Below are 15,580 nucleotides of genomic sequence, written 5' to 3'. Positions count from 1 at the left end.
ATATTTCATCAGCGTAACCGTGCTTTCCCGGGGTGGGCAAGGGGCACTGTCTAGCAGGGAGGCGAATATTGCGCTACCGTTACAGAATGTGAAATATCGAAATGATACACAGGATAAAACTGAAAGCAAGGGTACCACTGGGCTTCGACACTTCCTCCTGCAGAACATTTTGTTAAGCCCCCCCCAGAAAAAAATACCTAACAGAACTAAGCGGATAACGACTGCGGGTGAACGAAAGCGAACCCGGGTTTGAGTTACGCTTAATTCTGTTAAGTGAAAACTTTGCTGGGCGTAGGTACTGCCCCTGCGCGCTTTTCCCCAGCTACACACGATCGCACAGGCTATTAACAAGCCAAGAGCAGAACATTTCGGGGTCGCGCATGAAACGTTACTGCACGTTGCACTGTATATATATTTTTGTCTTCCGAGTATATGAAGTTTTCGCCATTGACGCCACTCGCCGGGCACGTCACCGGCCCCCCAAAACTTCACTCTCCCTACAACAGCAGCGCCAAGCGCAGCTGCACGACTCTGCGCAACAAGGCGCACTGGGAAGCGCCGTTTCTCGTTTTCTAAGTTAGCTCGCTGCGGTGTGATATGTCTTGATATTTTCATGAGTGCTTGTGACACCCGTAAACCCCAATAATTGTCCTTAAGGAGCCACTTTTTTAACACTTCCTCCTAGGCGAAGAAAAAACCCCGACTAAGTAGAAGAGGCCCACATAAAACAGACCCTACACTGACTATTAAATTCAAAGTGCCCAGCACGCCACTCTCCCAACTCGGCGAACAAGCACGAGTTGACGGTTTCAAGCTTCCCTTTCTCTGAATTGATTCTACTATGGGCCTGCTCGATCTGGATGTCGGGAGAGCGGGGGGAGACACCCGGGGGTCCCCAGTCCTAACGCGCCGCGGCACGACAGCGGGATCCCCTCCGGGCTGGCGGGGGACGTTTTGAGCCCGCAGAGTATTTCGCGCCGCGACCCGGCGAAATTTCTCCCGTGGAGTTCCGCCCCGGCGCTGTGTTCCTCCAGCCTCCCCCACCCCCGATCCGTAAAATGGACCATTCCACAATTTATTCCTGGGGAAGACTGACAGTTTTTTGGGTCATGGAGCAGCTGTTCAAGTCAGCAGCCTGTCCCCCCTCCGCTAGCATAAGAAATTAGTCCATTTTAAAGTAAATAACTGAAGCCTTTAGCTTATATGGGGGGGAGATTATAAAATAGTGCGCAAGCCCGATTATACGGAGGGGGAGAAAACGGAGTTTAACTCTGAAGTATTGAAATACGGCGATTTAATTCCTGTTTCTGGTTTTGAATTGTTTGAAATTCCCGAATGTTAGTTATCATTCTTTTTTTAAAGAAGTATAGTCATCGCCTACGGTCAGAACAGAATCATGAACAGTTACTTTGTGTGATAAAAGGTTGTGCGTGACCCGTGCATTATTATTATTATTATTATTATTATTATTATTATTATTATTATTATAAAACGGGCATTCGATGTTTAATCAGCTGCTTATATAGGATGTTTCATACTCGTTGTAGATCACAGAGTGGGACTCCCGGTGCACGGTTTGAGGAGACGGGGGAAAGTTTCTCCAGCCGCTGTCGGGTGCTGGTGGCGACGCCGGCGCCTGGGCTGCCGCAGCTGGACGGCCGCGCAGGTCCCGTCCCCTGGAGCCGCACTGGAACCCCCTTCCAGCAGGGCAGTTGAAGCATCGTTAACTACGTATTGATAATATCCGCCTCAACCTTACATAAATGCACGTTATTCTATTGGCAGGATGCGAGAACAGTTGACGGTTTACTGCTACCGTCAATTGCACATCACTAATTGGTCACCACTGCCTGCATAGTGCGATATACAGTGTATGTTTGTTTAAAATCGATGTTGCCCGTATTTCACAGTGGTAATACTTTTCATTCACTTCGTTTTTACTGCAATATAGAGTGCACTTCTCAAAAGCAAATTCTTTACCCCTGAAAGGGATAGAGATCACTTTATTGGCCCTATACAATTTCTTGATTTAGGAATTTGTCTTTTCACATACCCCAGCTTGCTCTCCATGAGACACACAGACAGTGAGTGAAGCTTTGGGTCAGAGCACAGGGTCAGCCATTTATACAGGACCCTGGACTAGCTGGGGTTAAGGGCCTTGCTCAGGGGCCCAACAGAGTAGGATTCCTCTGCCAGCCACGGGATTTGAACCAGCAACCTCCCAGCCACAGGCACAGATCCTGAGCCACAGAGCCCCCACAGTGCCCCTTGTTTTGTGTGTTTCCAATGCGCCACTGCTCTTATGGTTCTTATAACGCAGACTGAGATCGAAACGTCCGATCTTCACCTTCTTGCGTCACAAAGAGGCCGTCTTGTCTCCCGGTCGGAGACATGCCACCCAGGGTGGAGCTCTGGACCCTTCTGCCTTGGCGCCTTAAAACAAATCGGGAGGTGAGTTCTTCCGCCTTCTCGTTTTCCACCCTTCGGTATCCAGCTCGGACAGTCGGAGAAGAGTCTGCTGATCACCTTCCCAGTGGGGCCGGATTGTGGCGCTTGTCGGCCCCCGGCACTTTCACTCTGAGTTGTGCCAGGAGAGGGGTCAACGCCGGTTGAATGACGTCGATTGACAAGATGCTCTTTAAACTGTTCTCATGCTAAACCCCGTGACTGATGGGGCGAGTCGAGAGACCATCACTTCCACACTTCTAGTTTCTAGAACAGCTGCTCGAGAGCGCGTGATTGTAGATTTGGAGCACCGAGAGTCGATCGCCAGCGTGTTGTTTCAGCTCGTTTTTCGTCAGTCACTAGTGTTTCCCTCCTTCGTAGGCCCTAACAGTTTCCCAGGCCCTAGGTGCTGTGCCTGCACTGCCTACAGCGCCCAGTGGGAAATCCGGCGCTGTCTCCCAGGCCTGTCCCAGCATCACCCTTTGTTTCAGTCAGGCTTCGCCCCTGGGGGCGGAGTATTGGGGAATCCCTCTTGAAGTGACCCCCGACCCCTTCAACTTGCCAGCACGCACTGACACCAACGTGACCCCCCTACGCCTAACTGGCCAATGTGGGGACTTTGTTTTTGGCACTGGGGGGGGTAATAAGGACCTTAGGAACTCACTGCCGCATAAGAACATGAGGTTGGAAACAAGAGTGCACCTTAGCCTGTCTTGTTCGCTCGGTAGTTTAGTAGCTCACTGGATCTGAAATTTCATCTGCACATTTGTAAAAGGGGGCTGGAGCCTGGGCTTTTGCTCCCTGGATAGGAAGCCTGTGCCAGACACCCACATCTCTTTGTGTAATGCAGTGTCCTATCCACCGTCTGTGAACGCATTCTCCCAGAGTCCCCTGTGCCGCCCCCCCCCCCCGTCTCCTTGTGGCAGTCCTGCGGGCGTCCCCAGGAGCAGAGGGGATAGTTTCTTTCATTCCAAGATTTTACTCCCTGACTTCTGAATAAACGGCATCTGCAGCTGACGGGGCCGGAACGCGCGCTCTTTCTCGGGAGAAATGACCGAAGGGGGTGGGAGGAGGTTGTGGAACTACCGTGAGGAAATGGAGTCCGGGGCAGGAGGGGGGCGGCTGGCCCAGGCTGGGCTCAAGTGGTCTTTATTAACACTTACTTCACCCCGTCCGGCTCTGCCGCCACAGCACAGTCCCCTGCTAGGCCTTAATGCGGATCAGATGTGCTGCCCTGCGCTGCTCAGCCCCACATCAGATGAAAGCAGCCGCCAGCCTCAGTCCTGGGGGCTCGGGGGGCTGAGACCGTATCTGTGCAGGACGTGTCGAGCAGCAGCCCATAAAGAGACCCACCGCGGCCGCCAGGGAGGAGGAGGAGGAGGAGGAGAAGGAAGGGGGCGGGCGAGTGCAGACAGGGCTCACGGCCAGCGGGAGGGAGGAGAAAATGCCCTCAGAGCAGCTGAAAGAGTCCGGTCGGGTCCGGGGGGGGGTGTGGGGTTGCGGGGGGGGTGCAGTCGGGCTGCTTCTGTCCAGAGAGAGGACTTTTCCTTTTTAACTCTTTTTTTTTAAAACAGAAAAAGCCTCGCAGCCCTAAGGGGGGCAGACAGACCCCCGTAGGTGTGCGCTGTGGCATCTGAGTCGACTGACCGTTTCCCCCCACGATCCTTCTCTCCCTCCCCTGTTGGCGCACGCGACCTGTGACCCCTGGCCCTTTCCTGGGAAGAGCTGTCCCAGGCTACACGGGAAAATCCGGACTGGAGTGGTCTCCCCGCTCTTTCCCCTGGGTGTGGGCAGGGGGCTCTGAGGTGGTTATCCTCTGGGAAAGGAGGATTCCTGGGTAACTCTTGGGAAGTCAGGGCTGTCGAGTCTTGGGGCTCCAAGAGTTCCAGAGTCGTTCCTCCGACAGCTGATCGGTACGTTGTATCACCCTGCAGCTCCCAGCTGGCCGCCCACTGGAGCCCAGCAGGTGTGAGCCTGGCCAGTACCTGGAGGGGAGACTCCTGGGAAAGCTGAGGCTGCTGCTGGAAGAGGTGTTAGAGGGACCAGCAGGGGGCGCTCACCCTGCAGTCTGTGTGGGTCCTAATGCCCCAGTATAGTGGCGGGGACACTGTACTGTAAACAGGCGCCGTCCTTCAGATGAGACATAAAACAGGTCCTGACTCTCTGTGGTCATTAAAAATCCCAGAGTGAAAAGAGTATGGGTGTTACCCCCAGTGTCCTGGCCAAATTTCCCTGTGGCCTTTACCCATCATGGCCTCCTAATAATCCCCATCTCTGAACTGGCTTCATCACTCTGCTCTCCTCCCCCCTGAGAGCTGGTGTGTGGGGAGCAGACTGGTGCATCATCCAGGTGGGGCTGCACACTGGTGGTGGTGGAGGGGATCCCCATGACCTGTACAGCACTTTGAGTGGAGTGTCCAGAACAGCGCTATGGAAGTGTGAGGATTATTATTATTAGGTGTACGAAGGTGCAGGCGCTGGTGTGAGGCCATACCTGACTGCCGGGGCCACAACTACAGGCTTCTTGCTCTTGGCCTTCCCCTGAGGTCAGTGGCAGCGGGGTGTGTTGGGAGCTGGGGGGGAGGGGGGGCAGTGAGGTTATCATCAGGCAAAGGCAGGGGGTGGGGGAGGGGGGTGTTGGCAGCTGTCTGGGCCCTTGCAGGAGAGCTGAGGGCTGCGGTGGCTGTGGGTGTTTTTTCCCCACTGGGCTCTGATGGATGTTAAAGGAGCAGATCAGTAGCGTCACGGACCTGGCTGAGCGCTGTTCAAAGGTCTTCATGAGACCTGGACAGACCCGCTGGATGGTTCTGGTTCTGTCTGTGAGGGTTTCTGCAGTGTCAGAAATGCGGAGGCGCTCTTCACACCTGGGACTGAGGTCCGATCGTCCGGTTCTGCGGCAGCACACAACCCAACATGCCCCCCTGTTCTCACCACTTTATCCAGTTCAGGGTCGCCCATCCCAGCAGGCAACAGGTGCAAGGCAGGGCACACCCCGGAGGGGGACGCCCGTCCATCACCCAGACACAAACACACACAACATGGCCAGTTCTCCCAGAGACCAATGATTCTCCAGTGTGTCTTTGGACGGTGCAAACACAGGGAGCACCTATGCAATTTCCATCCAGAGAGTGGCCAGAGTTGAGCCCACTGTGAGGCAGTAAAGCCAGCCGCTGCGTCACTGTGCTGCCCTCTGCTACAGCAGTTGTTGCTGTTGTTGTTCTGGAAACGGGCCCCGGAGCAGGGCAGAGGGAGGGCAGCCCTGAAACCCGGAGGCAACATCACGGTGACATGCCCTGCCATTTGTCAAGGCCCGCACCGTCAGATCGCTATCTCTGAAGAGGTGTCTGTGCTGAAGAGCCCAGTTTATGTAAGGGATAAACAGCAGCCCATGCTCAGGCTGTGGTTTAATCCACTTCCCGGAGAGCAGGGGGGTGCGGATTACTGCAGCCCCGCGTCCCCTCTCCAGATGTTAGACACCTTAAGACCTTTCTAATTGGAGTAAATCTCATTATTTATGCCTGGCTGTTGAGCTGGAACACCATATATACAGGACTGAAGAAAGTGTGGAGTAAGAGGTGAAGAGCAGTTCGAGGCAGGAGCAAGGCGAGAGCCGGCCCACATGCTCGTGCTGGCCGGCTCTGTCTAAACTCTGTGTGTTTGCTGGGGCTTGGTCTTTAAAAACCCCTGCAGCCAGAGCCACGCATGAAGAGTGTCCTGCCCCCTCCTCCTTCCCCCACTGGCACTGAGCCACCTCTTGCAGGAGCGCAGTCACAGTGGGCTAAGTGGCAACGACCCAGGTATGAACCAGAGCCTCTTTCTTTCTATTTTTACCTTGATTTCACTGGGCTTTACCCCACTTACTCCATGGTCTACCACATTAAAGGACAGGATCTCCCTAAACGTCCTCTCCACCGGTTTCTACCCTCAGTCTTGCTGATCTCATGAGGCCTCGAAGGTTAATCCAAGCTGGGCCTGGTCTGTTCTGGGATGGGATGAAAACCTGATGCTGATGTTGGTGTTGCTAATGTAGCAGTAGGTGGCGCTGTTCCCTCTGGTCTTTACTGGTACAATGGTATGGAGACCAGGGCCATTGGAGATGTCATTGGAGGTGCTGTCCTGTGGATGTGAGGTCCTGACTTGTTGATAATTTAAAACCATGACTGTTTGGAAGAGTAGGGCTGTTATCCTCTGTGTCCTGGCTAAACTATAGTCTTCCAGGCTCCCTAAAGGTCCCCCTTAAATCTACAGGTGAAGCAGTTCCTCTGATCTGTTTGTGTAGCTAGGCTGCTGGTGCAGAATTGCTGCCACTTCTGTCTGTGAAGAGCTTTTCTGGGATGAAAAGTGCTAAAGAATTATTATTTTAGTAATATCTCTTTCAATAAAGATATTCCTGCTCCTCAAGAGATGGACAACTTCTCATAACCTGTCAGCTTTCTAAAACATCTTGGAATGTGGAAGTAAACTGGAACAAGAAACACAGAACATGCAAACTCCACACAGAGGGTTCTCAGTCCAGAATTGAACCGGGGACCCCAGGACTGGAAGGCAGAAGCACTCACTAGTACGCTGCCCAAGCCTGCTATTTACTGTATATTGCAGTCATGGAAATGCTGTTAGAAAGTTTCTTAGTACCTGGCATGTTTCATTGTGCTCATTTTAATGTGTAAGTGTGCGTTAGGGCAAACACAAAAGGAATGAAATTAACCCTCAGCGAATAACTTCAAATAGAATCAAGTTGTTCTTTTTTTCATCTCATGGGGCCTCTTGAAATAAAAAAAGAAATATATAATAGACAAAATTCTGTACCCCTTCTTTCCTGAGGTTATAAGTTTCAGTTTTACAAGACTAAGGGGTGAAGGGCTTAAACCATTCCATTACACTACCACTGAGCTCTGTGAACTTGTTTGAGAGGGAAGTCCTTGCTCTCTGTGGGTATTCAGTGGATTTTGTCTGTCCATTAGCGTGACTTTGGGCTCCTAAGTGCCCATCTGAATGGAAACCTTCTCTGTTCTAACTGACACAGCTGGATGGAAGCAGGAGTCTCAGCTCCCCAGAAGCGAAGACGCACTTGGAAACATCTTGTACGCCCCCGAAAACACCAGGGGTCTGCAGGATGGTCGTTTCATTCTGTGTAATTTGTGCACTGTGTGCACCGTGGAAAGACACTGTATTCCATTTTGTTATGAGCAAGAAATCACCAAGCACTGTGCACTCCCACTGCAACTGCCAGAGGGAGGTTACATCCAGTCCAATTTCAGAGTCGATCCACTAGAAATTGGAAGTGAGTGAGGAGGAGAAGACAGTGACTCTGTCGTCTTCTGCCACACAGAGTTCTTCCCAGGAACATCTGCAGAAGGGGTGTTTTTTTATTCAAGTTCCATAAACCCTAGAATGACATATTTACAGAAACCGTTTAATGATTGAAACCATGAGATCCCATATCTGAAACAAAAGCATTTTCCTTTAAAACAAGCCCAGAAAAAAAGGTTAATAACCTTTTTTGCCCTGCATTAGCTGTAGTGTAACATTCCTTACTGGCACACTGAGACCAAAGACCCAATTGTCGACATTCAGTGGCGGTAGTTTGTGAAATGTCTCTTGCCACTGTTTGTGCAAGTATTAATCATGGGTATTCATTAGTGTGGAGAGTTGGGGACAGAAATATCCCTGCTCTGTTACTTCATTAGAGTTAAAGCCTAGCCTACTCACACCTTACATTATAGCCTGCTGTAACCATGGCTGCTGGTGCTGCTGTCCATGCCATTGTGTGTCTCTGTGTTGGCCAATCAGGTAGATGCATCTGTTCTGACCAAACTATCCTATTCTCCTCCCCACGTGTCCGGATGGCGCCCAGGGCCCAAAGGGGTTGGGCAGCCAGTTGACCTTGGACACCAAGAGGTTTTTTCCTCCTTACTGAGGAGTTTTTGGTTCCTCTCCTCCATTGTCTTCTGGTCTTTTCTGTTCTGCATTCACATTCTTGGTCACTTGCATTGTTTAGCGCCTTGGGGTAACCTTGTCGTGAAAGGCGCTATGTAAAAATCCATTGAATTGAATTGACAGCCACTGTCTCTGGAAGAAGCCATGCATCTGAGCAAGAGCTGTGCAGGTGAAAACATACTGTTGTATTTCAAAGGAGGAAACCATACTGTGTGGTAAGTATTTTAGTGGAGACATCCTATACAATGGTATGCTGATCTTTAGTGTTCTGTGGCATTTGTCATGATAAACTACAGTACCGTAGTTGAGAACTAGTTTTTTTTTACAGAATCAATTGTGAAAATCGCTTATGGTGGTCGAATAATCCAATATGATTATGGTCGTGCTTTGTCTCTCAGGAACTAAATCTTTTTATTCGCTTGCAATAGGAACTAAACCTCTTTCTTGTCCTGGGACATTGCAGACGTGCCCATTGCAACATTCTGAACAGCACTCAGAGAAGTCAGCTCCTTGGAGAACCCCAGGTCACTGGCAGAGAGCTGGGCTCACGAGTGAGGGTGAAGAAAGGATCTGTTTAGGACTGAAAATTCTGGCCACGTTTCCACAGAAAGAGCAGTGGTGATCTCACCTCCATCAAGCCAGCTCCCTAGGACCCTTCAAGCAATGTTGGGGTGAAATTCTCAGATCACTGGGCTCTGTACATCACAATGAGCAAGGTAACTCAAACGGCTATCTCTTTTTTCGAACATTTCACATGATTATATCTGCATGTTGCATTGTGGGGGTGGATTCCCATATATGGCTGTGTGTGTGCGCTTGCACAATGCATGTGTGTTTTTGAGTGTATGTCTCTCTTTGTCTGTGTTCCGGGTGGGTGTGTGTGTGTGTGCGTGCGTGCACGTATGTCTGCACGAGACAGGGCTGTGAGGCAGCAGTGCAGGAGTGATTTGCCTGAGCCGTTATCATGGCTGACAGCTGTGTTTCTTTCTCCTGCAGAGCTCGGCGGTTGTGCAGCCCGGCCTCTCTGTGCATCGCGCTGCCTCTGGGTCTTGTACACACTGCTCCTGCTCCTGCGAGGAGGAGGAGGGGGTTGGCGGGGGGGTGTTGAGGCCTTCGAAGGGAGCGTGTGTGTGCGTCTGTGTGGGTGGGTGGGTGGGGGGTGCTCTGCAGCCCGCTGGCTCCGACAGGGCCTGCCTCATGCGAGCCAGGGCTCACCTGCACTCCTCATTGTTGGGGGGCCGCTTCTCTAACCAGGGTGAGCGAAAAGACTTGTCTTCCCCCCTCCCTCCTCTTATGGGTGCATTTTTGTGCAGGAGACACTGTAGGTATAAAGCAGACCCTGTAAACCTGCTGGAGTTGAATTGGCGGAGCCTAAAAAAAAGACGTAAAAAAAACAACATTCTGCACTGGAACAGAAAGCTTTTGACCCTCCTTCATGCGCCTCGATCTTCCAGACTAAGAAACGAGGAGAGTTTACTGCACCGCGTCCCGTGTGTCATGAGGGCGATGTGGTTTGCTGGGAAGAGAGCCGAGTTTATCTGGAGGGAGATGGAGATGGGGTGATGGGGAGAACGAGAGAGAGAGAGAGAGGGAGGGAGGGAGGGGGGGAGCCAGGGTATTAGGATCTTCCAGTCCCGGCTTTGTCTTCCTCCTTGCTCCCTAGGGCCTGCTCAGGCAACTCGGATGACAAAATGGGTTTATAATTACCACCACGCAGGCTGCCTGCCCTCCGCTGAGGAGACTTTAATAAATCGCCGGGCTGGAGCAACACAACAAAACACGGGGTCTCATGTCAAGGTGGTGGTGGGGGGGGGCAGTCCAAAAAAATCCTGTTCCCCCCCACCCCCATCTCTCTCACCTGGGAGCCATCCGAGAGCTCCGTCAGGATCTATCGCAGGGAGTGCACAAGTGTCCGAGAGTCGGTGCTGCTGGCTTTGCTGGTTTACAGCGGGGGTAAATCGATAACACTCATCAACCTGAAATATATATTCACATACATCCGGGGTGGGCCACTCCGGTCCACAAGGGGTGATGTACAGAATATTCCAACTCGGATTTCAGGTATTTACTGATCTATTCATGTGGCGGAGAATTCAGATCAGCTGTTTTTAACGGTTAAATGAAAGTAATCACAGAAAGATGTACCTGTAACACGTGCTGGACTCTGGCTTGTGTCTGATATGCATGTGTGTGTGTATACCATTCCTTAACATAAAGAATAAGATTCCTGGAAAACACTGGGTGCAGCACAGGACCACACACTAGATAGGACGCCAGTCTGTGGCAGGGCACACGCTGTGGGTAGGACGCCAGTCCGTGGCAGGGCACACACGCTGGACAGGACGCCAGTGAGTGGCAGGGCACAAACGCTGGACAGGACGCCAGTGAGTGGCAGGTTACACACGCTGGACAGGACGCCAGTCCGTGGCAGGGCACACACGGTAGACAGGACGCCAGTCCGTGGCAGGGCACTTACGCTGGATAGGATGCCAGGCAGTGACAGATAACACAAGCTAGATGGGACACCAGTTCATGACAGGGCACACACTGGATAGGATGGCAGTCCATCTTAAGGTACACACACTGCATCGGATGCAATTCCACTGCCAGACACACAGACACACATAATTTAGACATCAATAAACCTAGCCGACTTTTAGTCTGAGGAACGTGGGATGAAACTGAAACATCCAGAGGAACCCCAGACAGCCATATAATATAATGCAGACATTATATCCAAACCTGTGGGTTTCTCAGCAGACAGGTGTGTCTGTTTCAGACAGCTATCTCTTTCTGTCTGAGTGGGAGGGTCACCCCAGGAAATCAGAAGATTAAAAAAAAAACCGAGCAATTCTAAAAGACAAAAAAAAACCCGCTCATTTAATTTTTCACCTCTCCTAATACAGGTGTGGGGGTCAGAGTGTACCTGCCGGCGATCCTGTGATCAGTGACAGCAGTGGACCTGCGGCTGGGGGTGTCCTGGCTCAGAGTCAGAAAGAACAGGTGAGAACAGGACAGCAGGGACCCAAACCCGAAGCACTGAAGCACTTTTGCAAAGCCATCTTCCTGCCTATTGCAGGTGTGGAGAAGTAAAGGGGGCTTCACACCTGGGGGCAGGTGCTTCCCAACTCTGGGAATGCGCACCAGGCCAAGTTCGGGGAGTCTGAAGAGATCCGGCTGTCCAGGGCAGTGATGACGTGTCTCTGGAATTCACGGGCTGTGCTCCTGTATCCTACCTCCTGTTTTTTTGATGCCCTTTTCTCCCTGTCTTGTTCCGGTCTGGGCAGCTGGGGGTTTTGCTTTGTGAGCTTTGTGTGTGTGTGAGTGTGTGTGTGAATGTGTGAGTGTGTGTGAGTGTGTGTGTGTGAGTGTGTGCAAGTATGTGTGTGTGTGAGTGTGTGTGAGAGTGTGTGTGTGTGAGTGTGTGTGAGTGTGTGCGAGTATGTGTGTGTGTGTGTGTGAGTGTGTGCGAGTATATGTGTGTGTGTGTGTGTGTGTGTGCGAGTGTGTGTGTGAGAGTGTGTGTGCGAGTGTGTGTGCGCGAGTGTGTGTGTCAGTGTGTGTGTCAGTGTGTGTGTGTGAGAGAGTGTGTGTGAAAGTGTGTGAATGTGTGAGTGTGTGTGAGAGTGTGTGTGTGCAAGTGTGTGAATGTGTGAATGTGTGTGTGTGAGTGTGTGTGAGAGTGTGTGTGTGAATGTGTGAGTGTGTGTGAGAGTGTGTGTGTGTGTGAGAGTGAGAGTGTGGCGCGTGTACGCACGCGATGGCGTGATTGTGTGTACTTGCGTCCATGCCTGTCCTCAGGGAGTTCCTGGTCAATCGAATCAGCCTCCTTTACTTGACCAGGTGGGACTTGCTGAGGGCAGGATGCCTTGTGAGTCACTGACAGGGAACAGTCCTGCTGTCGTTGGTGATTCTTCTTCCTGTTTCAGCACCTCTCTATCGCCTGCCCTGTGCTCCAGTCGAGCTCTGTGTCAGAAACTGAGTTCTTTTTTCCTTACAGTATTCAGTCATCCTATTGCCTGTGCTTCTAGCTGGCCTGCCTGTTCTCACCCATGTCCAGCAATCGTGTTTGTAACATCGATGTATAAACGTTACATTAAGATCTAATTCTCTTTTAGAAGGACAACCAGTAGAACAGCGCTTTGTACAGGAGGGCACTAACTCAGGTCATCTCAGATATTATCGGATCCTTCCTCAAGGGCACGACAACAGTGTCCCACGCGGGAATTGGAACCAAGGAACCAGAGGACACCAGTGGAGACTATGCGTCAGTGCATTTAAACCCATGAGCAGGAGGCACGTCTTTACACCAAAGGTTGTGGGAGTGTGGAACGAGCAGCACAGCCACGCTGCTGAAGCAGAGATCCTGGCGCCTTTCAAGAAGCATCTGGGAATGATCCTGGGATCAATGACTGTAGCTCTTGGCAATCCAGCTGGCTCTCATTGCTAACTTTGGTGAGGAGTGGAAGGCTGCCTGGACTAAGCCTGGCACAGCCAGTGTTCAACCTGTGCAGGGTTTCCAGACTAAACCCCAGTACTGCTGGGCAATGCCTGGTCCGGCTGGGTGGAGTTCAGCCACTCAGAGCCCAGGAACCAGCCCAACGCCGCCCCCTGCTGCTCTGCGGACGCCCTCGCGCCATTGGAGCTGCGGCGGAGAGAGAGAGGGAGAGATCAGGGGAGTCCAGCGAGGCGTGGTCAGGAGAGAGTGGGACAGTGTGGAGATGCTGAAACAAGCCGACCTCATCCGGCCTGTCCGTGACTCGTCATCCTCTTTTTTCTTTTTCCAGATGGAAAATCGGGCAGCAGGCTGGGATGGCAGGAGAGAGAGAAATGACGCTGGAAGAGGTGTTAGTGGGGCCAGTAGGGGGCGCTCACCCTGCAGTCTCTGTTTGTCCTAATGCCCCAGTATAGTGACGGGGACACTGTACTGTAAAAAAAGAAAATCTGCCGTCCTTCGGATGAGACGTAAAACCGAGGTCCTGATTCTCTGTGGTCATTAAAAATCCCAGAGTGAAAAGAGTAGGGGTGTTACCCCGGTGTCCTGGCCAAGTTTCCCCCTGGCCTTTACCAGTCATGGCCTCCTAATAATCCCCATCTCTGAACTGGCTTCATCACTCTGCTCTTCTCCCCACTGAGAGCTGGTGTGTGGAGAGAGGACTGGAGCATCATCCAGGTGGGGGTACACACTGGTGGTGGTGGAGGGGATCCCCATGACCTGTAAAGCGCTTTGAGTGGAGTGTCCAGGATAGCACTATGTAAGTGTAAGCAATTATTTTTTTATTGTGCTCTGGGTCAAGCCAAACCTGGCGACCCGTCTGGGTCTCAACCTGCAGCTCCTGACTGGCCAGATCCAGCCCTGTTCTCACAGTTCCTCTGGCTTGATCTCGGCAAGGCCTCAGAATGGGCTTCTGTGATGAAGCTCCCAGCCACAGGGTTCAAACAGCAGAGGCTGTGTGTGTGGGCGCTGGTGTATGTGTGTGCACGTATATTGGTGAGAGTGTATTGGTGTGTGTGCATGCATGTGTGTGCGTTTGTGTATGTCTGTGTTTGATGTGTGTGCTTGTGTTCATGGGTATGTGTGTAAATGTGTATGTGTGTCTATGTGCCTGTGTGTGTCGGTGTGCGTGTATGTGATTGGTGTGTGTGGTGTGTGGATGTGTGTGTGTGTTGGTGTGCCTCTGTGTATGTGTATGTCTGTGTGTGCTCATGCGCGTGCCTGTGTTTATGAGTGTGTCTGCTTATGTTGTTGTTTGGCTACATGTGTTGATGTGCATGCCTGTGTGTCTATGTGTGTGTACGCGTTGGTGTGTGCCTGTGTGTGTGGTATGCATGTGTGTGTGTGTGCCTGTGTGTGTGTTGGTGTGTGAGTTCGAGTGTGCCTGTGTGTGTGTTGTGTGTGTGCCGGTGTGTTTGTTGGTGTGTGTTGGAGTGTGCCTGTGTGTGTGTTGTGTGTGTGCCGGTGTGTTTGTTGGTGTGTGTTGGAGTGTGCTGGTGTGTGTGCCTGTGTGTGAGTTGGCGTGTGCCTGTGTGTGTGTTGTTGTGTGAGTTGGCGTGTGCCTGTGTGTGTGTTGGTGTGTGAGTTCGAGTGTGCCTGTGTGTGTGTTGTGTGTGTGCCGGTGTGTGTGTTGGTGTGTGAGTTGGCGTGTGCCTGTGTGTGTGCCTGTGTGTGAGTTGGCGTGTGCCTGTGTGTGTGTTGTTGTGTGAGTTGGCGTGTGCCTGTGTGTGTGTTGGTGTGCGCGTGTGTGTTCTCCCCCAGGCGAGCCCTCTGTGCAGTGTGAGGAGACGCTCAGCACACAGCAGCTGGGGGAGGGGAGATGTTGGTGGGGTGGGGGTGTAGGAAGGAGAAAGGCACATTAGCATATACAGCCTGTAATTATGTGCAATTTTCCGACAGCAATGAAATTAGAACCCAAACAAAACACAGGCTGAATTACTTGCAGGATTAGCATTTTATTGACACGTGTGGGTAAAAAAGAAAACACAAATGTTTACAAATAGTTGCGTCTGGGGGCGCATCTTAATGGGGTTCAAAATGCACCTTGAATGAGTCCACAAGACCCAGCGAAGAGGAGGGTGGGTGCTGCCCATTACTGCAAGGATGTGCAAATGAAACATCCCCTCTTTTCCCCATTTCTTTATTTTTGTAATTCATGTTCAACAAAATTGAATTTGGCACTTTTCCATTTCCTGTTTTTCTTTCCGGGAAACAGTTTTCTTTGCTTTCGTTTTTTCTTTTCCCCCATTCCAACGTGGAATCGCCCGTCGCATCTTCCAGGCTCGCCGGCGCCCCCCCTGTGCCCCATGCACCCATGGGTGCCAGCTCCTGTGTCCCGCCCGCGTGGCGCCCCATTCCTCACCTGCGCTGATCAGAGGAGGGGGCACCCCCCATCCCGGGCCGGCACCGCCAGCCTGCAGACTCTCGGGGAGTCTGGGAGAGCGCTCTGCTGCTCGACAGTCCTCTGTTCGCCCTTCCCCGTGGAGCTGCTGTAGCTCTGCAAGGCCACGATCGTCTGCCTGCAGGGTGAGATGTACAGTCTTGAATGTCAGGAATGAGACTCTGTTCAGTCTTTTATAGGTGATTCCTGGATGGGCTGGTAACGTTACCGACGCCCATTCAGCACCTTCGCTGTAACTATCTGGAAAGCTCTCCTTTAACTAATAATGTAATAATGTTGCTTTATCGGCCCTATACAATTTC

At 51.8% G+C, this 15,580-nt stretch overlaps 1 long non-coding RNA gene across 2 annotated transcripts; it reads left to right on the top strand.

Annotated features, from left to right (window-relative positions):
* The first annotated feature begins 1,189 nt into the window (after positions 1-1,189).
* Positions 1,190-14,511, top strand: LOC107079629 (uncharacterized). Of its 2 annotated transcripts, none has more exons than XR_011184038.1 (5): positions 1,190-1,337; positions 1,548-2,451; positions 8,846-9,098; positions 11,289-11,385; positions 12,501-14,511. It is a non-coding gene; the product is annotated as an uncharacterized lncRNA (long non-coding RNA). The 2 variants fall into 2 exon arrangements; XR_011184037.1 differs by having other exon boundaries at positions 11,462-14,511.
* Positions 14,512-15,580: the final 1,069 nt, after the last annotated feature.

This window comes from Lepisosteus oculatus, chromosome 29 (assembly GCF_040954835.1).
Source record: "Lepisosteus oculatus isolate fLepOcu1 chromosome 29, fLepOcu1.hap2, whole genome shotgun sequence".
Classification (NCBI taxonomy): Eukaryota; Metazoa; Chordata; class Actinopteri; order Semionotiformes; family Lepisosteidae; genus Lepisosteus; species Lepisosteus oculatus.
Note: the sequence above shows the minus strand (reverse complement) of the source record. Positions and strands in the feature narration are given on the sequence as shown.